At 44.0% G+C, this 27,037-nt stretch overlaps 1 long non-coding RNA gene across 1 annotated transcript; it reads left to right on the plus strand.

The window, feature by feature from the left end:
• The first annotated feature begins 781 nt into the window (after nt 1–781).
• On the plus strand, nt 782–21,630 carry LOC140484498 (uncharacterized). The gene is made up of 3 exons (XR_011962200.1): nt 782–907; nt 9,478–9,576; nt 21,599–21,630. It is a non-coding gene; the product is annotated as an uncharacterized lncRNA (long non-coding RNA).
• The last annotated feature ends 5,407 nt before the right edge of the window (nt 21,631–27,037 follow it).

Consider the following 27,037-nt stretch of genomic DNA (forward strand, 5'->3'; position numbering starts at 1 on the left):
GCTGCAAGTCTTCTAACTCTGTAACATTCCACAGTCTCCAGTACCATACAACAATTGTTGGCCGTCAATTTGCATTTGTTGAAGTCTACACATCTCTGTAAGCAGCACAGAAAAAGCCCTTTAGACTCTATAAAGCTCCGTCATGAACATTCTACAATCTCTCTATTTCCTTTGTCTTCTTCAGTGCGTGCAACTCTCGCTGTATCTTCCAGTAAACGTCTTTATTTGCTGCAGGTCTTCCCAGCTCCCCAGATAACCTGTTCCATCCCATAAAGCTCGCTCAATCACTGTAACACCATCTGCTCTGCCTAATCCTCCTCTTTTCCACTGTCTTCCAGGCACAACGACGATCCTATAAGTGTGCAGTGCGGAATGGGATATGAAAAGTCTCAGCTGAGGCTTGAGGCCGACCATTACCTGGGAGTCACAAAGGGAGAGAACCTGAGAGAGAGCAGCACAGAACAGGAGAATATTAATCAGTAGCGAGGATCGAGGCCTACTGGGACTTGGAGTTGGAGAAGCAGCGGAGCAGTAGACTGAAAATCAGCACGGAGTCACAGAGGGAGTGCCATTTGAGGGAGCAACTTGGAGCTGGTGTTTGAGGCTCACTCACACGTGGAAGTGACAGAGGCAGCAAAGTGAGATGATATAAATCAGCACTGAGGTTTGAGGCCGAGACATAACTGGTTGTCACAGAGATAGTGACCCTGTGAGGGAGCAGAGTGGTGTGGGTGCTGGAGGATTACACGTACCTGGGAGTCACAGAGACTGTGACCCTGTGAGGGGACAGAGTGGAGTGGGTGCTGGAGGATTACATGTACCTGGAAGTCACAGACATAACTTTCTGCTGCTGGGACCTGCCTGCACTGAGTTTCATAGAAGTGGCAGAGCCATCACAGAAAAGGCTGTAAATTCAATGGCTGATAAATAGACTGTTATTAGCGACTGTCAGTAAATTGGTGTAAGTCAACAAATTTATTATTTCAACTTCTGAAATAAGGCTTGAACACAGAAATAAGAGGGAGAAGTGAAATTGTGAGCCAATATAATAAATTACCCTCAGTAAGTGACAGTTGAAAAAGGGACTTAACCATATTGTTATTTCCCGGATGTTAACGTCATTCGAAGTAATTAATTAAGTTACTCTAAACATGTTGCATTTTAAGACATGGCAAGACATGTTTGTAGATGGAAAATGCGTTCTGTTATATTTGGAAGTCATAGCCCCTGCTCGTGTCCTAGATGAACACTGGGTCTTGGAGCTCAGACAGTGACTAGAGACTCTATGGGGCATCTGTGATGCTGAGAGTTAGGGGGATAGCACTCACACACAGCAGATCACCCTGCAGACATGACGGCCTGCAAGAAGTAAGGTCATGGGGGATTAGGCAATTGAAGAGAAACAGTCAGGGAATACAAGAATATCCTGGTGTCTCCCTCCCAATTCAGTTTCCCAGTTTGGAAGCTGATGAAGATGCTGGCTGCTCAGAGGAGTGCTGTCAGAGCCAAATTTGTGGCACGACATGCAACCTGACTGTATAGGAGGGGAGGGAGAAGGAAGGAGGAGCAATATTCACAGGGGAGACAGGAAATTGAAGAAGATGTCAGCATGTCTATAATTCCAGGATAGTGGGGCTGAGAATGTTACGGTGGCTGCAGGACATTCGTCTGGGGGCCAGTGAGCAGTCAAAAATCATGTCCATGTTGGTAGGAATGACCTGGTTAGGAAGGCTGAAGTGATCTGTGGATCAGAATTTAGGGAGCTTTGTGGATGGTTAGCAAGCAGGACCTCAAATGTAACAATCCCTGGAATACTCCCAGTGCCATGTCGAAGTGAGAACAGGACTCTAAGTTTTAGATAGATGAGAGTGTGACTGGAACGTTGATGCTGCAGGAAGGGCTTCAGATTCCTCGGGCATTGGGACTGGTTCTGGGGAAGGCAACAACTGTACGAGCTGGATGGGCTAACGTGACAGAGCTGGGGCTGAATTTCTAACGGGGTGTTTGGAAGGGATTGAAAATAACTTGGTGTGTGCTTAGGATCCAAAAAGGAATAGTAGAGGATACTACCAGGATTCTCAAAATAATGGGAGATATAGTTGGTACTAATTTATAATAACAAGCCAATCAGTGTAAGATGGAGTAAGAAAGAAAGACTTAATCTGAGGTACTCTGCATAGACATGAATACTCGGGGTGTGGGGCGTTCCAGATGCCGATTGGTGTGTGGAAATCTGACGGACGAATCCCCGAGAGCTGGCTCAAGGAATGGCAGGACTGGGTGTTAAATATTGCTAGGTATAAGGGATTCTGAAATGATAGAAGGGAAGGGAAAGGATGAAGGTAGAAGTATTAGTTGAGATGAGCGTTAGTTAAGGAGTTCAAGAGGAAGAGGATCCGTCCAAGGACAGAATGAATTTGGCCGGAGCTACACAACAAGTATACAGTTACACTTTCAGGTGCAATCTGTCGGCCAGCAACCAAAGAAATGATGGAGATTAAATATGCAGGATCATTTGAGAGCAATGGCAATACTACAGATTAGTTATGCTGAGAAACCTAATGTTTCCAGATACAGACAGAGATACTGGTGGTGAAGGATCACGAGGGTCAAGTGTTCCTGGAATACATGGAAGAGAGCTCACTGCAGGAGTATGTTTCCAACCCAAGAGAGGATGTACTATTGGATCTGGTCCTTGGGAAAGAGGTGGGGCAAGTGGATCCAGTGTCAGTAGGGGATGGTTTTGCGGTGCAGCGATCATTTTATTGTAAAGTTCAGGATGATGGTAGAGAATGATATGCATTAATTGAGATTGAGAAGCAATTAGTTGACTGACAACAGCCTTCAATGGGGCAAAAATGAAGCTGGGAAATTTTCAACAAGGCCAATTGAAAATTAATGGGAGATATAGTTGGTACTAATTTGGTAGCGTTAAATAGTGTGAACCAGGTCAGATTGAGCTGGGATTATGGAGATGGGGTTGCAGTGTGACCACGACAGACCTGGATAATCAAAGATTTTCCCCATTTCGGCAGGAAGGATAAACAGGCCGACACAGTGAAGTAGCATTGTGTATAAAGGATGGGATCAGTATTATTGTGATGCTCATCAATTTACACACTGCTCCTCCCTGCCCTCACCCCTCATCCCTGTTTATTGATCCTATCAGATATTGGTAACATTTGATAACTTCAGAAAATAACACAGTTTCGAGGAGATGACTGTCTGCTGTCTGCATTGGACAAGATGTAACGTTGTTTTTTAAAGCCCTAGTTCTCTCTCCCCGGACAGTGTATGCCTGCAGGTGCAGGTCCCGGCACCTTTTTAAAATGGTTTGAGAGTTTCTGCCTCTACTCCACTTCCAAGCGTGACTCCCAGATCCCAACCATAAACTGCGTGAAATAGCTTTCCTCATCACTTCTCTAATATTTCAACCAATTACATTAAATATTTGCCAATGGTAACTGAGGTCTCTAATAGGAACAAGGTATTCTCTCCCTTTCTACCCAGGCTCCTGACAATATGTGCACCCCAATCAAATCTCCTCTCAGTATCCTCCGTTCCAATCTTTCCCCATAACTACACTTCCACTGTCACAGGATGAAGAATCTCCTCTGTATCCTCTCCAGGCTAATTCCATCCTTCCATGTGATGGGGTGACCAGAAATGCACACAGTCCCCAAGCCGCGACTGAACTCATTCTTTATACAGTTCCAGCATAAGCTTCATGCTCTGAAATTCTGCCCTTTGGCTGACAGAGGAAATGATGCCATTTGCTACATTAACGAGATTATTGATGTTTCCAGCTACCTTCATTTACCTGCCCACACTGACCATATTCTCATTTATTGTCCATTCCTCTCTGTTGTTGATGTCCCCAAATGCCTTGACTTACACTTCTCTGGGTTGTTTGCTCCATTCACCTGGACCCCATAGTGTCTGTTTTTAAACAGTATGCCATGGGATCTCTTGTCAAATCCGAGTAATTCACATGATGTTACAAGTTACTGCATCAAACCGACAGTCAGATTATTTACACGCGATCTTCCTTGAACAAATCCTGACTGACTGTCCTGGAGTCACTGGGACTTCCTCAGTGACCGTTTATCCACTGTCTCAGAATTTCAGCCTCGACCTATTCAGTCAGTCCCTTGCTTCACATTAAACAAAGTTGCGGTATTAACTGTTCTCCAGGCCTCCGGCACCATCCCTGCATCCAGTGAGGATTGGAGATTTTTCCCCGGCTCCTTTGAACAGTCTGGAACATTGTATTACCCTGTTTTAAGGATTTGAATCTCCTGTATAATTCTCCGCTCCTAGTTTGTTGCTCTCAATAGTTCATCCCAATTTTGATTCAGACAGACAGAGGCTCAACCCATCATATGATTTGGGCATATCTCATTTTATTCGGGTTTCATGGAGGGTTACTCTCCACAAGGTGAATTGCATTTTCTCATGATACCATCCCCAATCTGTCTCATTAACTACTCTCCCTGCCCGCGTGGTCTTCCTCTCATCTGACATTAACATGATGATTTTCCCATTTGTCATAACAACTGCCCTCTGCCTGGATATCCCAGAATGCACCGGCCTCCCTGTTTCCAGGAGCCATCTTTAAAAAGACATTTTACTCTTGGGTTGTGAATCTAAATTTGGCCTGGACATGGCAGAAGGCCCCACTTTGTGCCCAAGCCCCTGGTCCTGGAGTATGACATGGTGCATGAGAGGGTCATTATCTTCCTCCAGGGCTGGCAGGGGAAGCTATGACACCAGACCCTTCCAGCTTGGTCCGAGGCTGACTCCTGGGTCAGTGCGGTGCCAGCCTTCTGGGTGAATGCCCAGCAGTGTAGGAAGGAGACCAGTGACCTTCTCCACTCCACCAAGTAAGTGGCACCATCTGCAGTTTGTGACTTCTCCCTCACTCTATCTCTGTTACAGCACCCACCTCGCAACAAGGCTCATGTTCTCCCACCCTCAGTGAATGCAGCACCTTCTCTCAGTCTCTCTGTAACTCTTCTCTGCCCCTCTGCCCAACTCTGCCTGGTGTCTATGCTGCCCACTCGACATTCCTCCCACAATCCAAAGATGTGCAGGATCCAAGTGAATTGGCCATACTAAATCGTTAAGTATCTTATTCAGAAGGAAACGGGTGTGCGTGGGTTACTCCTCGGAGGGGTGATGTGTACAGGTTAGCCCGAAGGGCCTGTTTCCACACTGTAAGGAATCTAATCTATTCTCCATGGTTCATGTCAGGAATATGATGGAATAATAACTTGTCTGAATGAGCGCAGCTCCAACAGTACTCTAGTATGGACTTACTAGCAACAGGCAACACAGTTGCGTGGGGAGGATCATGTCTCACAAACATGATTGAATGTTTTGAGGAAGTGACAAAATTGATTGATGAGGGCGCGGGGCTGGACCTTGGCAAGGCCTTTGATATGTTTTCTTGTGGCATGCTCATACAGAAGGTGAGGTGAAGTGAAGTGGGATCAGTGGTCAGTTAGTAAGATGGATAGAGAACTGTTTGGCCATAGAAGACAGGAGTGGTGGAACAGTGTTTTTGTGACTGGAGATCTGTAAATTGATTGGCGGAGTTGCAGATTGTGAGGATGATTGCCAGAGAATACAGCAGGATATAGGTCAGCTGCAGACTTGGACAGAGAAAACACAGATGTAACTTTATTTGGACAATTGTGACGTGATTCATTTTGGAAGTTCTCATGCAGGAGAGCAGCATTCAGTGGATGGAAAAATTACTGGCCGCATCAACATTCGAAGGGATCTTGGTGTACAGCTCCCTGTAAGGACTGTGTATTGAAAATTCTTACAGATATGAAATGAAGAGGTGTATCTGCAGCCGGCAGAAAGGTGACAATGTGATTAATTATAGGTTTCCCTTTTATAGTTTCCCGCAAAACCTGCTACAGAGCAGTCTTGCAGCCACAGAACCCAGCATCAATGCTGAGCACTATGATTATAATACATTCCGTGCAGTGTGTGAACAGACCCTTCGGCCCAATCAGTCCACACTAACCCTCCAAAGAGCAACCCACCACCATGGCCAATTCACCTGAGCTGCACATACTTGGACTGTGGGAGGTAACCCACACAGACACGGGGAGAATGTGTAAACTCCACACAGCTAGTTGCTCAAGGCTGGAATCGAACCCGGATCCCTGGTGCTGTAAGGCAGCAGTGCTAACCACTGAGCCGCCATGCTGCCCTATATGCCCAGGATCTGCCCTCTTCTGCCTGGCTGTGCTCTTTCAGTGGGACAGAACCTCCCAGACAGGATGGTGATGTTGCATGGGACATAGTTCTGTTCGCAGAATCCTGCTTTACAGACAATATTGATTGTTGCTTGACTAGTCTGTGGGAAATTTGCAACAGGTCAATTTTACATTTTGTATAGTTAAGAGTTAATATCACTTTATTTCTTACATATTTTAAAATAAACCAAACATCAATATTTTTCATTTGAAAACAATTGAAGTGAACAATAATTGAAATACCAGAGCGCACACCTAAATATTACACAATTCAGTGACTGTAGTAAACAGCCGATTCATGTTCAGATCAGTGAACACACCATCTTGCAGGCAGCAAAGCTGTTGGAAATGATTTTGAGGAAAAGCCTGAATTCAGAAACAGTGTTACTGGACCTCACCATGACCTCCAAAACACTGACCATCCCCAAAATCTGTCCAGAGAGCTTCCAAGCTGGAGCTGGGCAGTTACTCACACAACAGACTGGTTAGAGACATACCTGAACAACAGGGAGATGTGTGTGGGGCAGACTGGTCAATGGACTAGCACATGGCGCTAGTCCAGACACAGTTCAATATTTATAACAATGACCTGTAAACAGCCATGTCTTGCAAGTATATTTCTTCTGGTGTGTCCCTAAACTCTGTAATTCTGAACCTTGGATCCGATCCTGAATGACGGTGTTGTAAAGGTGATGGTCTCCCGCAGCACATGGCATCTTACATTGGATTTGGTTTATGATTGATTCAATGCATGTTAGCCCCACAATGTTAATATCCAAACAGAATTGTGCAGCTCCATTGATGGCCAGCATCATCCCAGCCCAAACGTCCTTGTGTGTGACTTGAGCTGGAAATCTCTGTGTAAATGTTTACAGCATTGTTCTAATCATTAACAGCAAAATCTCTTCAATGAAGTTCCGACATCCTGTCATAATACCAGCTTTTAGATTGTCCAATAAGCACAAAATCCACCCATTTATTTTGTTCACTTTTATAACAACAATATGATGATAACAGTGCCCAACTCACAGTAAGGAACATTGAAATGATGAATATCATTCCCACACCCAAGACCATGTTATTATTAAGTGCAGGAATTTTGAAAATATGCAATTATTTTCCTTTGTATTAATGTTGTGAACTAATAGTCGACTCTCCTGCTCCTCATGTGCTGCCTGAACGACTGTGCTTTTTCAGAAGCACAGTTTTTTACTCTGATCTTCAGCATCTGCAGTCCTCACTTTCTCCCTGGTAATATTCAATCATAATCATTTTTGTGGTAACAATTTCACTGTGTGTTTAAGCATGTTAGTCAGACATGAATACATTTTGCATTGCCTATGTCTGGCTCAGAGCTCAGTGATGTTGGGTGTGAATGTCAATGTCTGTGTGATGCTCGGTATGTAGGCCATGCCTCTGAGAGACTGACAGATTAACTCTTTAGCTGTTCACAACAAGCAAGTTCCGAACTGAACCCAACCAGCCTGAGCTCACAAAACCCAAAGCATAGTGTCCTGCATTGGGCATGTTTGGACAATATTTTTCATTTTAATTTATTCATAGAATATGATTGGGCCAGTATTTATTGTCCGTCTCTTGTTACCCTTGAGAAGGTGGTGGTGAGCTGCCGCACTGAACCACTGGGGTCCATGTGTTGTAGTTAGACTTACAATACCATTCGGGAGGGACATTGAAACTGTAACACTGAAGGAACAGCAATATACTTCCCAATCATAATGGTGGATGGCTTGGAACAGAACGCGAACATGGTGGGGGTCCCATGTATCGGCTACCCTTGTCCTTCTTGATGGTCGGGCTTCAGAAATACGTTGTAAGGAGCCTTGGTAAATTTCTGCAGAGCACCATGTAGATGGCAGGTGTTGCTACTACTGACTGTCAGTGGATGAAGGGTGAAGCTGCACTCACCCAAGGAAATGGGGGGGGGGGGGGGTATTACATCACACCCATATTCAACATGAGTCTTACCGATGGTTTACAGGCTTTCAGAGATCATGAAGTGAGTTATTTCTGCAGGATTCCTAACCCCTGGCATATTCTTGTGGCCAATTAATTTTCATACGTCAAAGTGTGGCACTGGTAAAGCATAACAGGTCAGGCCACATCAGAGGTACAGGAGTATCGATGTTTTAGTATAAGACCTTTAGATTAGATTACTTACAGTGTGGAAACAGGCCCTTCGGCCCAACAAGTCCACACCGCCCCGCCGAAGCGTAACCCACCCATACCCCTACATCTATATTTACCCCTTACCTAACACTATGGGCAATTTAGCATGGCCAATTCACCTGGCCTGCACATCTTTGGACTGTGGGAGGAAACCGGAGCACCCGGAGGAAACCCACGCAGACACGGGGAGAACGTGCAAACTCCACACAGTCAGTCGCCTGAGGCGGGAATTGAACCCGGGTCTCAGGTGCTGTGAGGCAGCAGTGCTAACCACTGTGCCACTGTGCCGCCCACATTACAGGAATGGGTAATGAAATCATATGGTCAGTCCAGTTCTGGTTAACGGTACTCCCCAGGATATTGCTAGTTGTGTGTTCAGTGATGGTGGTGGCATTGAACGTTAGAGCATACGGTTCAATTTTCTATTGTTAGAGGAAATCATTGTCTGGCATATTTGTAATGGAAATGGTACTTGTCACTTTTAAGCACACACCTGTATATTTCCAGGTCCTTGTTGCATTTAGACAAGGACTGCTTCAGTATCTGAGTAAATCGCGAATGACATTGAACATTGTCAAACATCAATGGCAAACATCCCCACTTGTGCATTCACACTGTTGGGATGGTCATTTATGATTGGGTCGAAGGCAGAGATCACTCTTACAGCTCACTGATACTGTCCCTCTCTCTGATTTAGGAAGTTTGCTTCTAGTTCCACCTGCTCCAGAGGTGTTTAACAACATATCTAAATGGGATAATATTACAGTATCTTCCCCAAGGAGCTGAGTGAGGACTTGGTTAGCTCAATCAGTTGGAGGCTAGATATTAATGCCAACAGGGTGGGTCCAAGTCCTGCACTGACAGGGGTGACTAAAGGACTGTCCTACGCAACCTCTCCCTCATTTGAGGCATGATGACTGTCCAGTTAAACTACCACCAGTCATCTCTGTCTAACGAGAGAGCAGCCCTATCAAACTGTAGGAGTTTGGTGCCTTACCTTTCCATTTCTGATTTACAGGCTTACCCAGAAACCCCTCCCCTGGGGAACTGCTGCAGAGCTGTCCTGGAGCTGAGATGGCTGATCTCCACCTACCCCAACCACCGTCATTTGTGCCAGGTATAACTTCAGCCAGTGCAGACGAGCATTATTTGCTCTAGTTTTGCCGTTAAGCCTGGACACTTGGTCAAATGCAGTTAAGATAATATTTAAAATGCAGTCACTGTCGCATCACCTGTAGAATTCAGCTATGTGGTTTCTTGTTGTACACCATTAAACCAAGGCTTCAATATGCCCAAGAGATGATTGGCCCTGGCAGAGCCTAACCTGAGTTTCAGTGAGCAGATTGGTGTTGAGGAAGTGCTACTTGATCCCACTGTAGATTCCAATAACATTCCAACACTTTATTAGTGATATGGATTTGAGCAATGGGGCAGTCATTGATTGTCTGATGTTTTGTCTCTGTGTGTACAGGACCCGCACGGATAATTTCCCACATTGTCAGGTAGGTTCCAGTGCGATATCCCTGCAGGAATAGCTTCAATGGAATGTTCTCAGGGCCCACAGCTTTTGCATTATCCCATGCCTCCAGCCACTTGGAGACATCAAACAAAAATGAATTGAATTAGCTGACGACTGCCATCTGGAGGAGACTAAAATAGGCCATCCCATCGATACTTCTGTCGGAACATTGTTGAGAATGTTTCAGCCTTATCTTTTCTATTGTTGTGCTGGCCTATTCCATCACTGAGGAAGGTGATATTTGTGGATCGTCCTCTTCCAGTGAGTTGTTTGATTGACCACACAATTCACCCTGATTTCATGTGACAGGATTGCAGAGATTAGATCTGATTTGTTGATTAGATCTGTCTGTCACTGGCTGTTTATGCTATTTGGTCAGTAAGTGGTCTTGATTGGTAAAGTCACCTCATTGTGAGGTGTAGCTGGTGCTGCTCCTGGCAGGCCCTCCTGTATTCTCCATTGAACAAGGGTTTATCCCCTGGCCGGATGGTCAAGGTAATGTGGAGCATATGCCAGGTAGTGACAGTGGAAATTGTTCTGGAATACAATCCTGCTGCTGTTGGTAATGACTCGAAACACCTCACAAATGCTAGTGCTGCGTTCTAGACCTATTCGAAATCTGTCCAGTTTAGCATGGTGATAGTATCTCTCACATGTGCGTGCATGTATGTGTGACTTTGTCTCCCGGAATACTGTATGTGGTAGTCACCATTCCCAATATGGTCATCATCAATGTGTCTGCAGCAGTAGGTTGGTGAAGATGAGGTCGTGTGTTTCGTCCTCTCAGTCGTTCCCCCCTGCCCCGGTGCAGACTCAGTCTCACAGCTATGTCCATTTGGACCCGACCATCTCGATCAGCAGTGCTGCTGCTGATCCCCTCTTGGTGGGGTTTGAAATGGACCACCCAGTATACATTCTTCAACTCTGTCACCCTCTCAGTGCGTCCTCCGTGTGTTGTTCAATGTGGAGGGACACTGATCCATCAGCTGAGGGAGGGGAGTCAGAAGGAGGTTTCCGTGTCAATGTTTGATCTGACACCGTGAGGCTGAGGGAGCGGAGTCAGCAGGAGGTTTCTGTGTCAGTGTTTGATCTGACCCCGTGAGGTTGAGGGAGGGGAGTCAGCAGGACGTTTCTGTGTCAGTGTTTGATCTGATACCGTGAGGCTGAGGGAGGGGAGTCAGCAGGAGGTTTCTGTGTCAGTGTTTGATCTGACGCAATGAGGTTGAGGGAGGAGAGTCAACAGGAGGTTTCTGTGTCAGTGTTTAATCTGACACCGTGAGGCTGAGGGAGGGGGGTCAGCAGGAGGTTTCCGTGTCAGTGTTTGATCTGCCACCGTGAGGCTGAGGGAAGGGGCTCAGCAGGAGGTTTCTGTGTCAGTGTTTGATCTGACACAATGAGGTGTTGTTATGTCACATTGTTGTTTGAGCAGTCTATAGGACACCTCTCCCAAATCTAGCCCTTGCCCCCAGACGTTAGGAAGGAGGGGTTTCCAGGGTCTGCAGGGCTTTTTATTTGTGCCGCTGTCAACCGAAGGGCCTGTCCTGTGCTGTATGACACTGACTCTGTTTCTCTCGTGATTGGACAATCCAAGGTCTCATTCCTTCAGTTCCTCCCAGTGCCTTGTCTATTCCAAAGATTTCTATAATATTTTCTCTATTAAGACATTGCACAATTCTATTTTTAGACTATCTACGTGTATGTCTGTATGTTTCCCTGTCATCTCCTCCAGCCGCTGCATCCATCTGTATCTCAGTAACCCTCCATATCTCCACAATCTTTATCTCAAACCCCAGACCCATCTATCGCTATAAATTCTGCCAGCCGCTACATGTCTCCCTATCTCTATAACTTCCAGCTGCTACACCTCTCCCTATATCCTGTGATTGAATTTAAAATACCTCACTATCCTGTTCAAGCATGCGCAGTCCACGCTATCTCTCGGCCATCTCCAGCCATGTTTTCCTATCTCTGAAAAATCTGCAGCTTGCTTTCCTATCACTGTAACATCTCTAGCCTTGCTTTCCTATCTCTGCAACATCTCCAGCCTTCCTTTCCTTTATCTATAACATCTCCAACCTTGCTTTCCGATCTCTGTTAAATTTCTGGCCTTGCTTTCCTATCGCTGTAACATCTCTAGCCTTGCTTTCCTCTCTCTGTGACATCTGCAAACTTGCTTTCCTATTTCTGTAACATCTCCCGCCTTGCCTTCCTCTCTCTGTAACATCTCTGGCCTTGCCTTCCTATCTCTCCAACATCTCCAGCCTGGCTTTCCTATCTCTGTAACATCACCAGCCTTGCTTTCTTATCTCTGTAACATCTCTAGCCTTGCTTTCCTCTCTCTGTAACATCTGCAAACTTGCATTCCTATCTCTGTTACATCACCAGTATTGCTTTCCTATCTCTGTAAGATCACCAGCCTTGCTTCCCTATCTCTGTAACATCTCCACCTTGCTTTCCTACACTCCTCAGTGAATTGGTTATATATCTTCTCCTGTATTTTCATCTTTCTGGGGCTCTATAAAATATCCCCAGCAGTGTGTTCTGTCATCGTTCTGATCCTAACCTCGGCCCATAAACCCTCATTAGGAGAAACTTCCAAGATATCGTTCCTCCTTAATGTAGTAACTGACTCCTTTATTAATGATACAACACCACCTTCTATTCAACACCCTCTCCTGTCCAGCCCATATTTTACAGTATAACAGAATATTGAGTTGTTGGTCCTGACCTCCCCCAAACACGTATCTGTGATGTCAAAAATGTCACACCTCCACATGTCAATTCATTCTCTTACAAAATCAGTCTGTTTGATAATATTCCCAGCTGGAATATAACACCAGTAATACTCTGTACCTCGGAGTTCTTCAGTCATTCACTATTTCTTATCAGGTTGCTCAACCATGAACCAAAATTATAACTCTGGCACTGAATAAACATTTGTTGAACTATAATTTAAAAAAATATATTCATCAAGTGCAACTTTCCAGAACTGACCAGTCAGCTCCACATACAATAAAGTTCTGATGGTTTATTCCCTGCTCCGAGTGCAGAGGGGACAGCCCTCTGTAATGGAGAAAGTGAGGAGTGCAGTTGATCGAGATCAAAGTCGAAAAGTGTGGTGCTGGAAAAGCACAGCAGGTCAGGCAGCATCCGAGGAGTAGGAGAGTTCATGATTCGGGCATAAGCCCTTCATCAGGAAGGCATTGGTGTATTCCATTTTTCATTCTGTGATTCAGAGGACATTGGGAACCGTACTTACTCAGGCAGGCAGCACTCTTTATAGCATTGAAATGGAAACAGTGAATCAGTTGGTTGGACAGGGTGTAGAAAAGTTGTTAAGAAGTACAGAATGATTGAAGTACAAATATAAGGATAGAAAAATGACCTGGATCAGATGGGGTATGCCCGAGGTTACTCCAGGAAGTGATGGGAGAGGTTTGTTTGCCTTTGGCGATAACCTTTACATTGTCATTGTCCACTGGAGTAGTGCCAGATGATTGAAGGATGGCAAATGTTATTCCCTTCTTCAGGAAAGGGAATAGGGATAACCCTGGGAATGACAGAACTGTCAGTCTTACATCAGTGGTGGGCAAAGTATTCGAGACGCTTCTGAGAGGCAGGATTTACAATTACTTAGAAAACCATAGTTTGATCAGAGATAGTCAGCATGGCTTTGTGAGGAGCAGGTCACCCTCAGAAACCTTATTGAATTCTTTAAGATGTGAAAAAACACACTGATGAAGGTAGACCAGTAGATGTGGTGAACAACAATTTTAGCAAGGCGTTTGATAAGGTTCCCCGTTGTAGGCGCATTCAGAAGGTAAGGAGGCATGGGGCACAGGGATATTTGGATGTCTGGATATGGATTTGGCTGGCCCATAGAAGACAGAGGGTAGTAGCAGATGGAAAGTATTCAGCCTGGACATCAGTGACCAATGGTGTAACACAGGGATCCGCTCTGGGACCTGTGCTCTTTGTGATTTTTATAGATGACTGATGAGTAAGTGGAATGCTGGGTTAATAGGTTTGCCGATGACATGAAGGTTGGTGGAATTATGGATCGTGTGGAGGGTTCGTATATGTTACAAGAGGACATTGACAGCATGCAGAGCTGGGCTGATAAGTGGCAGATATAGTTGAACCATAAAAATTGTGAAGCGATTTATTTTGGAAGGTTGTATTTGCATACACCACACAGAGTTAAAGGCAAACTTCTTGGCAGCGTGGAGTGACAGAGGGATCTTTGGCTCCATGTCCATGGATCCCACAAAGTTGCCACCCAGGTTGGCAGGGTTGTTCAGAATGTGTGTGGTGTGTTGGCTTTCATTAATAGGGGGATTGAGATTAAGAGGGGTGAGGTTAATGCTTAGCTCTACATAGCTGTGGTTCAACCCACACTTGGAATATTGGGTTCAGTTCTGGTTGCCTCATAATAGGAAACATGTGGAAGCCTCAGAGAGTGTACAGACCAGATCTACCAGGATGCTGCCTGGAAGGAGGACATGTCTTAAGAAAGAACGTTGAGAGAGCTAGGGCTTTTCTCACTGGAGCGAAGATGGATGACAGGTGACATAATAGAGGTGTTCAAGATGTTGAGAAAATAGACAGAGTGGATAGCCAGAGCCTTTTCCCAGGGCAGAATATCAACAAAGGGCATAACTTTAAGGTGATTGGAGGATGGTTTGGAGGAGATGTCAGAGGTAGGTTCTTTATTCAGAGAGTGGTGGGTGGGCGGAATGCACCGCCAGCGGTGGTAGTAGAATCAGATACATTAGGGATAGTTAAGAAGACTCTTGGATAGGAACATGGAAGTTAGTATGTTGAAGGTAATGTAGGTTAGTCTGATCTAAGAGTAGGATAAAAGGCCAGCAAAACATTGAGGACTGAAGGGCTCTTACTGTGCTGTACTGTTCTATGTTCTAAGCTTCACTCAGTTTGTGGCTTCTCATTAATTGTAATTAGTTGAGGGAATGAGGGGTGCGAGGGAGAGAGGTGTGCGAGGGAGAGAGGTGTACAAGGGAGTGCGGTGCATGAGGTCAGGAAGCCGGTGTGGGACGTTAGACCAAGACTTCCAGTTTTGAAGTGCATTGTTACATTCACCTAAATGCCAGCACAATATGCGTGGTTACCTAGACCAGACAAAATCCACCAGGTTCAATTATTAAAACGATGCTTGGCTTGCTGTTTGCTCCTGGTTTCTTCAGATACATTCCGTTGGATGACCTATGAATTAGTATCTGACCATCCACAGACATGTACAATTTTATTTTGATACTGTTGAATATGAAGGCGCATTTATTGGATAGAGTTTCAGAGGGTTCACTGTGAGACACAAAATGCTGCAATAGACTGCCAGTTGTGAACATTTTCACCCAGTGTCTTGTCCACGGGACAAATGTATGGAGTCTGGGGGACATGCCAGATGTCATCACCATATGTAACTTGTGCGATGTGATTCTGAGACTCAATGGCCATACATCTGCTCCATGGGCCAGGCTCTGACTGCAGATAAATTAGTCAGACCTGGTTCCTCGTCAGTCGCTGGTATCTAATTTAGACAGCATTTGTACCTACACTGAGAGCAGTGATAGCCTGTTGGCTAGTTTCCTGCTGCTAAAGGTGGATTCCAAATGATTCTCTGAGAGGGAATATTTGAATGTCTGTCCTGACCTAGGTTGGAAACTTTCTGGACAGATTCAGGAGCAGGCAAGTGTCTCACTCAGTGCCACAGGCAGCTGTGAGGTCCAGGAGCACTGTAACCGAATTCAGGCCTTTTGGAATCCACTTTTAATGTCGGTCATGATGTAAAGTGATGGGTTTACTGATCTGAACAATGATCAGGAGTTTGCCATGTTTGTGAATTGGGAAACAATAAGGTATGAGCTATAATTATTCAACTGCACAATAACTGCACCATCTCTGAAAACAATTACGTTGATTCTACATTGATGGAATTAAATTATAAACACCAAACGTTTATGATACAAAAGTAAAGAATGCACATTTTGTTTTGTATCGAAAAAGAACATGTTGTCTGACTATTTTGGTGATCACAATTACACATTGAATCTCAGTATTCAAATGCGTACATTGTTGCTCTATCATTTGCAAAGTGGTTGACCTCTGACTGATTTGCATGTTCAAAGTGAGCAAATGATTGAACAATCAAATCGACTTATCATTCTTACGCATTTAAATGTAATCAATCGATTTAATTTCTCACTGAAATGTGTGACCACCAGCTATTTGCCAACAGTTCAATTAGTTTGAACATAACAATGGAAAAGGACAGACAAGAACTTAAAGTTGAAGTTCTAACTTGGAGAAAGAACAATTTCGACATTATCAGGCAAGAACTTTAAAACCTGATAGCGGCAGATGTTCACGGGGAAAGGGAAGGCTGGAAAATGGAAAGCGTACAGAAATGAAATAACGAGAGTTCAGAGACAGTATATTCTTGTTAGGGTGAAAGGAAAGGCTGGTAGGTATAGAGAGTGCTGAATGACTAAAGAAATTGAGGGTCCAGTTAAGAAAAAGAAGGAAGCATATGCAGGATAGATCGTGTGAATCCTCAGAAGAGTATAAAGGCAGTAGGAGCATACTAAAGAGAAAAATCTGGAAGGCAAAAAGGCAACATGAGATATCTTTGGCTAATTGAGTTAAGAACAATCCAAAAGGATTTTACAAAAACATTGAGGACAAAAGGGTAAATAGGGAGAGAATAGAGCCCTCAAAGATCAGCAAGGTGCCTTTGTGTGGAGCCGCAGGAGATGGGGTGGATACTAAACGAGTATTTTGTATCAGTGTTTACTCAGGAGAAGACATGGGAGATGTAGATATACAGAGAAATAGATGGTAACATCTTGAAAAATGTCCTTATTACAGAGGAGGAAGTGATGACGTCTTGAAACGCATAAAAGTGGATAAATCCCCAGGATTTGATCGATCACGTTTACCCTACAACTCTGTGCGAAGCTAGGGAAGTGATTGCTGTGCCTCTTACTGAGATACCTGTACCATTGATAGTCACAGGTGAGGTGTCAGAAGACTGGAGGTTGGCGAACGTGGTGTCACTGTTTAAGAAAGGTGGTAAGGACAAGCCAGGGAACTATAGACCATTGAACCTGACGTCAGTGGAGGGCAGGTTTTTGGAGGGAATCCTGAGGGACAGTTTGCACAATTACTTGGGAAAGCAAGGACTGATCAGGGAGAGTAAATATGGCTTTGTGCGTGGGAAATCATGTCTCACAAACCTGATTGAGTTTTTTTACAGAAGTAGCAAAAAAGGATTGATGAGGGCAGAGCAGTGGACGTGATCAAAAAGGACTTCAGTAAGGCATTTGATGTTTGCAAGTATAGATCTCGTGGGATACAGGGAGAACTAACCATTTTGATACAGAACTGACTTAAGGTAGAACGCAGACGGTGGTGGTGCAGAGTTGATTTTCAGATTGTTGGCATGTGACCAGTGGAGTGTCACAAGGATCGGTGCTGGGTCCACTACTTTTAGTCATTCATATAAATTATTTGAATGTGCGTATAAGAGGTATATTTAGTAAATTTGCTGATGACACCCAAATTGGAGGTGTAGTGGACAGCGAAGAAGGTTAACTCACATTAAGATGGGATTTTGATCAGATGGGCCAATGGGCTGAGGAGTGGTAGATGGAGTTTAATTTAGGTAAATGCGAGACACTGTATTTTGAGAAAGCAAATCTTAGCAGGAGTTATACTCTTAATGGTGAGTTCCAAGGGAGTGTTGCTGGACAAAGAGAACTTAGAGTGCAGGTTCATTGTTCCTTGAAAGTAGAGTCACAGATAGATAAGACAGTGAAGAAGACATTTGGCATGCTTTTCTTAATTGGTCAGAGCATTGAGTACAGTGTTTGGAAGGTCATGCTGCGGCTGTACAGGAGGTTAGTTAGGCCACTTTTGGAATATTATGTGCAATTCTGGTCTCCATCCTATCGGTAGGATGTTGTGAAAATTGAAAGGGTTCTGAAAAGATTTACAAGAATGTCGCCAAGGTTGGAGGTTTGAACTATAGGTGGAGGTTGAATAGGCTAGGGATATTTTCCCTGGAACCCTGAGGGGTGACCTTATAGAGGTCTATAAAACCATGAGGGTTTGAATGGGGAAATAGGCAAGCTATTTTGAATGGTGTGGGGGAGTCCAGAACTAGAGGGCATAGGTTTAGGTTGGGATGGAAAAATGTAAAAGTGACGTAAGGGGCAACATTTTCACACACAGGGTGGTACGTGTATGGAATTAACTGCCAGAGGAAGTGCTGAAGGCTGGTATAATTGCAACATTTAGATGGCGTCTGGATGGGTATGTGAATAGAAAGTGTTTCGAGGGATATGGGCTGAGTGCTGGCAGGTGGGACGAGATTGGGTTGGGATATATGGTCAGCATGGACGGGTTGGACGGAAGGGTCTGTTTCCATGCTGTACATCTGTATGACTCTGTGTCTGAAATTTAGCAATGACAATAATTTGACATGCACTGCCAAATAAATAAATGGTTTATATTATTAAATTGTAGCAAACAATAAGTTAAAAACTTGCAATTTTTAGAATGAATGATAAAGAACAAAGAGCATTCCAACACAGGAACAGACCCTTCGGCTCTCCAAGCCTGCGCTGATCCAGATCCTCCTATTTTCTAAACCTGCCACCTATTTTCTAACGACCTGTATCCCTCTGCTCCCCGCCCATTCATATGTATCTGGCAAATACATCTTAGATGACACTATCGTTCCTGCCCCTACCACCTCCGAGCTTCCCACATTTATCCCTGAGGCCCTAAACCTTTCCGTCTCACTTTGGAACTCCATTACTAGGGGTCATGAGTTCACAATTTGTAGTAAAGCTTCTTGGTATCTACCCTGTCTATCCCTCTCTTGATTTAATAGACCTCAATCAAATTCCCCCTCAACCTTTGTCCTTATAAGTAAAATAATCCTAATCTACCCAACCTCTTTCCATAACCAGCACCCTCCATCCCAGGCAACACCGTGATGAACCTATTCTGCACTCTATTAAATCATCCACATCCTTTTGGTAATGAAGTAACCAGAACTATATGCAGTATTCCAATTGTGGCCAAACCAAAGTCCTAAGCAACCGTAAGGTGACCTGCCAGCGCTTGTACTCAAGAACTGATCCAATCAAGGAAAGCATGCCAAATGCCTTATTGACCACTTTACTGACCTGCATTGCCAGATTCAGGAAACAAAGAATAGAACACCCAGATCTCTCTGTACGTCATTTTTCCCCAGGACATTTCCATTTAATGCACAGTTCGCTCTAGAATTGGATCCACCAAAATGCATCACCTCGCATTTGCACAGATTGAACTCCATCTGCCATATTTGTGCTCATTTCTCAAATCTATCTATATTCTGCTGCATTCTCGGGCAGTCCTCTTCATTATCTGCTACTCCAACAATCTTGGTATCTGCAAACTAGGAGAAAGTGAGGACTGCAGATGCTGGGGATCAGAGCTTAAAAATGTGTTGCTGGAAAGGCGCAGCAGGTCAGGCAGCATCAAAGGAGCAGGAGAATCGACGCTTATGCCCTTTTGAGAAATCCCCTTCTATTACTACTCTCTGTCTCATGTTGCCCAGCCAGTTCTTTTTCCATCTATATAGAACAAACTGGGCCCCATACTCCATCAGCCTACCCTGGGGAACCGAATAAAACGCCTTACTCAAGTCCCTCAGTAGCTTCTCCAGCAGCTTTCCTACCACTGATGTCAGGCTCGCCGCTCTATAATTACCTGGATTATCCCCGCTACCCTTCTAAAACGGGGTGGGGGGGGGGGCGTCATTAGCAATTCTCCAGTCCTCCAGGACCTCATCAATATTCAAGGATCCTGTAAAGCTATAAGTTAAATTCCCACTTATTTCTTCTCTCAATTCCCTTAGTAACGTGTGGTAAATCCCATCCAGACCTGGGGGCTTGTCTACATTACTACCTTTTAGAATATCCAAAACCTTCTCCCTCTTTTTGTCGGCTTGACCCAAAATACTCAAAGATCTCTCCCTCAACATCCGTCATGTCCCTCTCCTTGGTGAATACAGATGCAAAGTACTCGTTAAGAATCTCACCCATTTTCTCTGACACAACGCATAACTTTCTTTCCTTTATCCTTGTGTTGGCCAAACATTTCTCTCGTTACCCTTTTGCTCCTTATATATGAAAACAAAGGCTTTGGGATTTTCCTCAATCCTGTTTGCTAAAGATATGTCATGACCACTTTTAGCTCTGTTAATTCCTCAATATTTACTGTGAAATGTGGTTAGTGTAAAGAAAATAAACATTTGTTTGTGCAAGTGGGAACTCAGAACTTTTCAAAGTGTTTTGTGTCAAAACATGTTTGAAATCCGTCTCAGTGCAAATAAAAAGCATGGGAAGAAACCTCTAGGGAAGATTAATTTTCAGCCTCTCTGCCCCAAAGTCCTTCTGAGGTTAAAAAAGAGTGAGGGTTTGTAACAAGGGCACAACAGTAACTATGGGTGGTTTGAACATGCAAATTGACTCAATTAATCAACTTAACAGTGATAGCCTCGTATAAAGATTCATAGAGTATGAGAGGTTATTTCTAAGAGCAGGACGTCATGGAAACAACCAGAGAATGGGCTAATTTAGATTTGATATTATGTTACAAGGAAGAATTGGTGGATGAGCTTTGCCTTAGAAAGAGGAACCACAACTTGCTGGAGTTTCACATTCAGATTGAAAGAGTGAAAACTGAGTCATACCTGAGAGTTTTAGTGTTAGGCAATAATAATTATACTAGGCTAAGGAAGGATTTGTCCTGGGTGGACTGGGGGAGAAAAGAACAGTCAAAGGCAGGACAGATGAAGAAATTTGGCAAATAACTAGGGAGATACTAAAGACCGAAGAGGAATTGCATAATGGGGAAAAATCATCCATATCTTGATAAGGAAGTCAAAGTTAACATGAAGGCAAATCATAGGACATGTCATTCAGCATATGCTAGTCACACTGTGGAGGATTGGGCAAATTAGTGGCCTTGTGGTGTTTTCACTGAATTCGTATGTGCTAAACCCAGATAATGTTCGACTGACCTGGCTTCAAATGCTGCTACAACAAGTCACGGAGCTTGACTTCAAATCTGGAATTAAGAGACTGATGGTGGTTATGAATCGATTGTCGAGAAAAACTCACCTGGTTCACTGATGTCCTTTAGGGAATGAAACTGCTATTCTACCACTGTCAGGCTGAAGTTATTTCTCCTTATCTCTGTTCTAAAAGATCTTCTCTTGACTCTCAGGCTATGTCCTTGAGTCCTTTCTCTCCTAACAGTGGAAGCATCTTCCCAACGTCTACTCTGACCAGGCCACCAGTATTCTGTAAGTTTCAATTAGATCTATCTTCATCCTTCTAAACTCCAGCGAGTATAGACACAGAGACCTCATATGTTAAGCTTTTCAGTCCTAAGACCATTCTTATGAAGCTCCTCTGAACACTGTCCGGGGCAGTACATCTTTCCTGAGTTATGGTGCCCAAAACGGTAGACAATACTCCGTGTTGCTTTAATATTGAAGCCCTCTGAAAATAAATGCTATCACTGTATTTGCATTTCTTACCAGATGGACCACCTGAAAGAATAATCTTACGATAGACAATAATTAATTTACCATGGAGTTACAAAAATGAACAATGATTAAAGCATGCTGGGAAGTAGAACTCAGCCTTGACAGAAGTCTCTGTGGTAATCCCCATATTACAGAATCCAGACAGGCTGCATCTCCTTACAAATACCAACGAACTTGACAGCTACAGACCCTGTAACACCTGCATGAAGTTGGACCTGAATGGGACAATGGAATGACGTCCTTGGGCCATCAATGTGACAACCCCAGGTTGAGTCTGATTGATCAGGGTAACTGAAACTGATCATTCCATTGTCAGATCCTCCATACCCTCCAAAAAAGGCGTGAAGACTTGGAAGGATAAGAATTGCTGCAAAACCCCTCGATAATAACCACTTGAAGAGAAGACACCTCTAAGAGACTATCAGAAGAACAATTAGTGTTCACCACATGGAATCCGGTCACCTTCTCGTGGGGTGGGATGTGATCATCCAAAGTTAAGTTAGTTTGTAATGTTTTTCATTACATTATAATGCATTTTATTTTTCTAACATTAAATGTGTTCAATAAACAAATATTATTGTTTATAAGAGTTGACTCAGTTCTTTTTCTGAATGTAAGATTTCCAACACACTGTGTGGCAGATATAACACCTTCCTAGATACTGACTCAACTTGCACATTTACCTAGAGACAATCCCGGACTGGATCTAGAAAATCTATTTGTACTTCGGATTTCTGAATTTTCTCCCCAGTTATAAAATAGTCCATGCCTCTGTTCTATCCTATAAAGTGCATCACCGCGCACTTTCTCAGGTTGAGCTCCATCTACCACTTCGTTGCCCATTCTCCTACCCTATCTAAATCCGTCTGCCTCCTCAATGATACCTGTCCCTCTACCTACCTTTGCGAAATCTAAAAGCCTCGCCGGAATGCCCTCAGTTCCTTAATCTCGATCCTTAATGTTCAAAGTAAAAAGTTGTGGTTTCCTTGCGGAACACCAGTTTCCATCGTCTGCTATACAGAGACGGACCCTAATATTTGTAATCTCTACTTTCTGCCAGACAGCTGAGCTTCTGTACCTTGTCTCTGACACCATGGGCCTCCTGACACTCAGCAGCCTCCTGTGAAGCACATTGTCAATGTCCTTCTTGTAGTCCAAATAGATAGTATCCATTAGCTCTCCTTTGTCTAACCTGCTTGTTCCATCCTCAAAGAATTCTAACAGATTCATAAGCATCCTCTCTTTTGACAAAGCCATCCTGACTTTGCCCTACTTTACCATGCACTAGCAATTATTCAGAAATCTCATCCTTCACAATGGATTCCAGGAACTTTCCCACGACTGAGGATAGGCTGATCAGTTTGTAATTTTCTGTCTTTTGCCTTATTCCTTTTTTTAAACAGGGTGTCAGGGAGATGCAAAATGGCGGTGACCCAGTAGGTATGAGACTGCATAGCTCTGCCCAAGACTCTGGCAAAGTGGGGTACACAACCTCACCTCACCTGTTAAATTGTTTAAACCAGTTTTTGCACAGCAGCCTTGCCATTCTACATCAAACTTTATAATTTGATGCTTTTTAAAATGACCGAAGGCAAAGGTTCTCGGAGTTCACAACGGAGAGGGATCCCTCCCCCAACCCCGCAGCAAGACAGACGTCTGCGTCCGCCCCGGGGGAGTCACCTGCAGGGGTGAGCCTGATCTCGGAGCTAGTAAAACTCCGAGAGAAGATTGATACGTCCATTGAAGAGACAGAGTCCAGGTGGGAGTCAGTCTCGGTCATACTGCAGAAACATGACTAAGACATTGAGAAACTCAGGCAGCGTGTCGGGGAGAGCGGGGTAACAGGCAATGGCCTCCAAGACCACTTCTGAGTCATCCATGGGTCAGGTCTGGGTTCTGGAAAATCGAGTCCCGAACTTAGAGGAACATATTGATGACATCGGAAATCCAGGTCATTGGAAACACATTCGGTTGCTTGGCCTTCCCGAACGGGAGGAGGAAGGCCCGCGTGTTGATTTTCTGGAGCAATGGCACCCACAGCTGCTGTAACTAGAGTCAGAGCTGGGCTAGGTGTGGACTGAATTGGCCCACTGGGATGCTGTGTGCCAGAAGGGGTCAGACCAGCGACCCCGCCCAGTCCTAGGTCAACGACAGCATTTCAGGGAAAAATAGATGCTGCTGGAGGCCTCCATAGTCTCGGGGAAGGATTCTCATGACATGATATACAAGCGCTCTAGGATAATGCAGTTCCAGGACTTTTCTCCGTCTGTGGACCGCAAGAGGAAGACATTTGATGAGGTGAAGAAGCGTCTGAGGGATTTAAGTATTCAATATTCTGTGCAATATCCGGCAACGCTGTGCTGCAGTCATGGAGGATCTGTGCATAACGTCGGATCACCAGAAGAAATAAACTAATTCCTGGATGCTCTCAAGTCGACTGTGGGACTTGAACTGTATGGATAATGCCTTTATTTTGCCCTCCTTTTGTTTTTTTCATCCTCCTTTCTTCCTCTTTCTATTCTCCATCTTTCCTTGGTGGGTGGGGGTGGGGGTAGTGAGTGGATCATTCCTTATCCTTTCTATGGACTCTTATCTATAGCTCGTGCGGGTTGGGAATGTTTCTGGGATTTTTAAAATTTGTTTGCTTATTACTTGCTGAGATTGTAATTTTGTAATTTTATGTATTTTCATCTTGTGTTGTTTTGCTATGTGTATCCAGGTGATGGTGTTGTGGGGGGGGGGGAAGTGGGAGGGTCACCCATCTTTAACTTCTGTCTTATAAGACATTGGAATTTATTTGCTCTAATTTATAATGCCTTGTCCGAGGGCATGTCTCTGGCTGGGACATGCTATGACGGGATTATTGGAAGGTAGTAGTGCCTCCTGTGAACAAGGGGGAAAGTCTCCGTTTAAGTATGTTTTATGTTATTTGTTTTTAGGAGTAGTTCTTAGTTTTTTATTGATTTAGCTGTTTTAAAGAGTGTTTTATGTGTGAATCATTTTTGGATTTATTCAATGTCTTTGGGTGGGGATCTCCCTCCTGGGGGGTCTCGGGCTTGCTTGGACGATCATGGCTAGTCATTTGTTTCGGTGGTGCACCTGGAATGTCAAGGGGAGCCACTCACCAATCAAAGGAACAAGCTATTATCAAGTCTTAAAAAAGAAAGGGCGGATGTAACCCTTCTATAGGAGACATATCTACTTGATAAGGAGCATTCGAAGCTGCAATAGGGTGGTTTTGGCCAGGTGTTCTTTTCATCATTCAGCTCAAAAAGTAGGAGAGTAGCCATTCTAATTCGGAAGAATCTTCCCTTCCAAATGGTAAGCCAGATAAAAGATGACTCGAGATGGTATATATTAAGTTATACACTAGTACATGGAAAGGAATCTGGGATTTTGAATCTTTATTGCCCCCCCCCCGTGCACACATTTAAATTTGTAATGGAAGCGTTCTCCAAGTTGATGGTTCTCGGGGTGCACCACACAATTTTAGCGGGGGATTATAATTGTATCATCGACCCAGGAATGGCCAGAATACCTAAGAGCTCTGCGGGTATATCTTTGAGATTTAGGCAGTTGGCGGATCTGAATGTGGAGTTGGGGCTGGTAGATGTATGGAGGTGTCTTCACCCGGAGGCTAGAGACTTTACTCTTTATTCTAACCCACGCAAGTGCCATACCGGAATCGATATGCTTCTGTCCCCTCAACATTTTTGAACTCAATATTGTTTTGTGAAGTCGGTCATATATATATTTCCGACCATGGCACAGTATAAATGGAGGTTAAGACTAGTGATGATGAGATAGCTTCCCGACATTGGGGTATGGACCTTTTCCTATTGAAGGATAGTAAGTATATAAAATATTTCTTGAAGAATTTAAAACCTTCTGGGATATCAACTCAGGCACGGTCAGTAACCCGTCGGTGATGTGGGAGACTGCTAAGGCACATGCATGAGGCTTGGTTATCTCATATTCTGTGCCCCGGAAAAGACAAAAGGGAGAACAACAGTGTCTGCTCGAGGCTTGCCGGAAGGCGGCTAAGACCCTCCATTACTAAACTACAGTGGGTCACAGCACTTAGGGTAACCTTGAATACCTTAATCAAACAGCAAAGAGGGAGATAATACTGGCAGAGCAGAGATTATTTGAATACAGTGACAAGCCTGGCAGGTATCTAGCATACCTTGCCATAAAGAAGAAGGCCGCCCAAGCAATTATGTCTTTAGAAAGAGTAATGGTACCTTGACCTGTGATCGTAAAAAAGATCAATGCAGTCTTTAGAAGATTCTATTTCGAATTTTATAGGCCACAGGGCTGTGAGGATAGAACAAGGAAGATAAAGTCTTTATTTAAAAAAAAGCCTTGCCCTCCCGGCCCTAACCTGGAAGCAGATGTTGTTCTTCAATGCCCCCCTAGCAACCCAGGAAATACAGGAGGCAGTGATGCAACTCCAGAGTGGCAAGGAGCCCGGACCAGATGGGGGAATTAGTCGGGCCACTTATAAATATGTATAATTACTCACATAATCTGGGCTGCCTCTCGCCTTCTCTGAGAGAAGCAAATATTTGTCTCATTCTCAACAAGGAAAAGGCTCCAAATGACTGCTCTTCATATAGACCTATAATCTTGTTGAATGTGGATTTTAAAATTCTCTCAATAGTGTTGTCATGAAGACTGGAGAGGGTTTTGCCATTCATTATTAAAGAAGGCTAGATGGGATTTATAAAGGGTCGCAGATCAACTAATAACACTAGAAGAGTCTTAAATATGGCACAAGCCTGCCAGCAGGGAGCGACGCCAGGATTAGTTGTCTCCCTAGAGAAGGCATTCGATCGGATAGAATGGCCATATCTCGTTTATATGCTCGAATGGTTTGGTGTTCGAGAGGTCTTTACTAAATGGGTTACAGTATTATATAATGATCAAAAAGCAGCGGTGATCACCAAACGTTTACGTTCAGATAGTTTCACGTTGGCAGAGATTGTCGTCAGGAATGCCCTCTCTCACCATTATTATTTACACAAGTGATTGAGCCGTTGTTGGAATCTGTACGAGCTGACCTTCATATAATGGCTCCGGAGGTTGGATCGGGTAAGCACAAAATTACTCTCTATGCAGTTGATGTCCTCCTATTCTTAAATAATCCATTGACATCTGTGCCCCGCTTAATTCAAGTGGTTAAATTATTTGACATGTTCTCAGGTTATAAAATCAATTTGTGAAATCAGAGGCTATGCCGCTGAGCAGTCTTGCCAGTATATCCAATTTTCCGGATGAATCCCGTTTTGACTTTGGGTTGTCACTGGGAGGTTTTCTTTACTTAGGTATTTTTAATACTCCGGCGATTGGTCAGCTATATAAAGTCAATTATACACATTTATTGGAGAAATTATGATAGGACCTTCAACGCTGGGAAGATCTCCCAATATC

This window comes from Chiloscyllium punctatum, chromosome 13 (assembly GCF_047496795.1).
Source record: "Chiloscyllium punctatum isolate Juve2018m chromosome 13, sChiPun1.3, whole genome shotgun sequence".
Classification (NCBI taxonomy): Eukaryota; Metazoa; Chordata; class Chondrichthyes; order Orectolobiformes; family Hemiscylliidae; genus Chiloscyllium; species Chiloscyllium punctatum.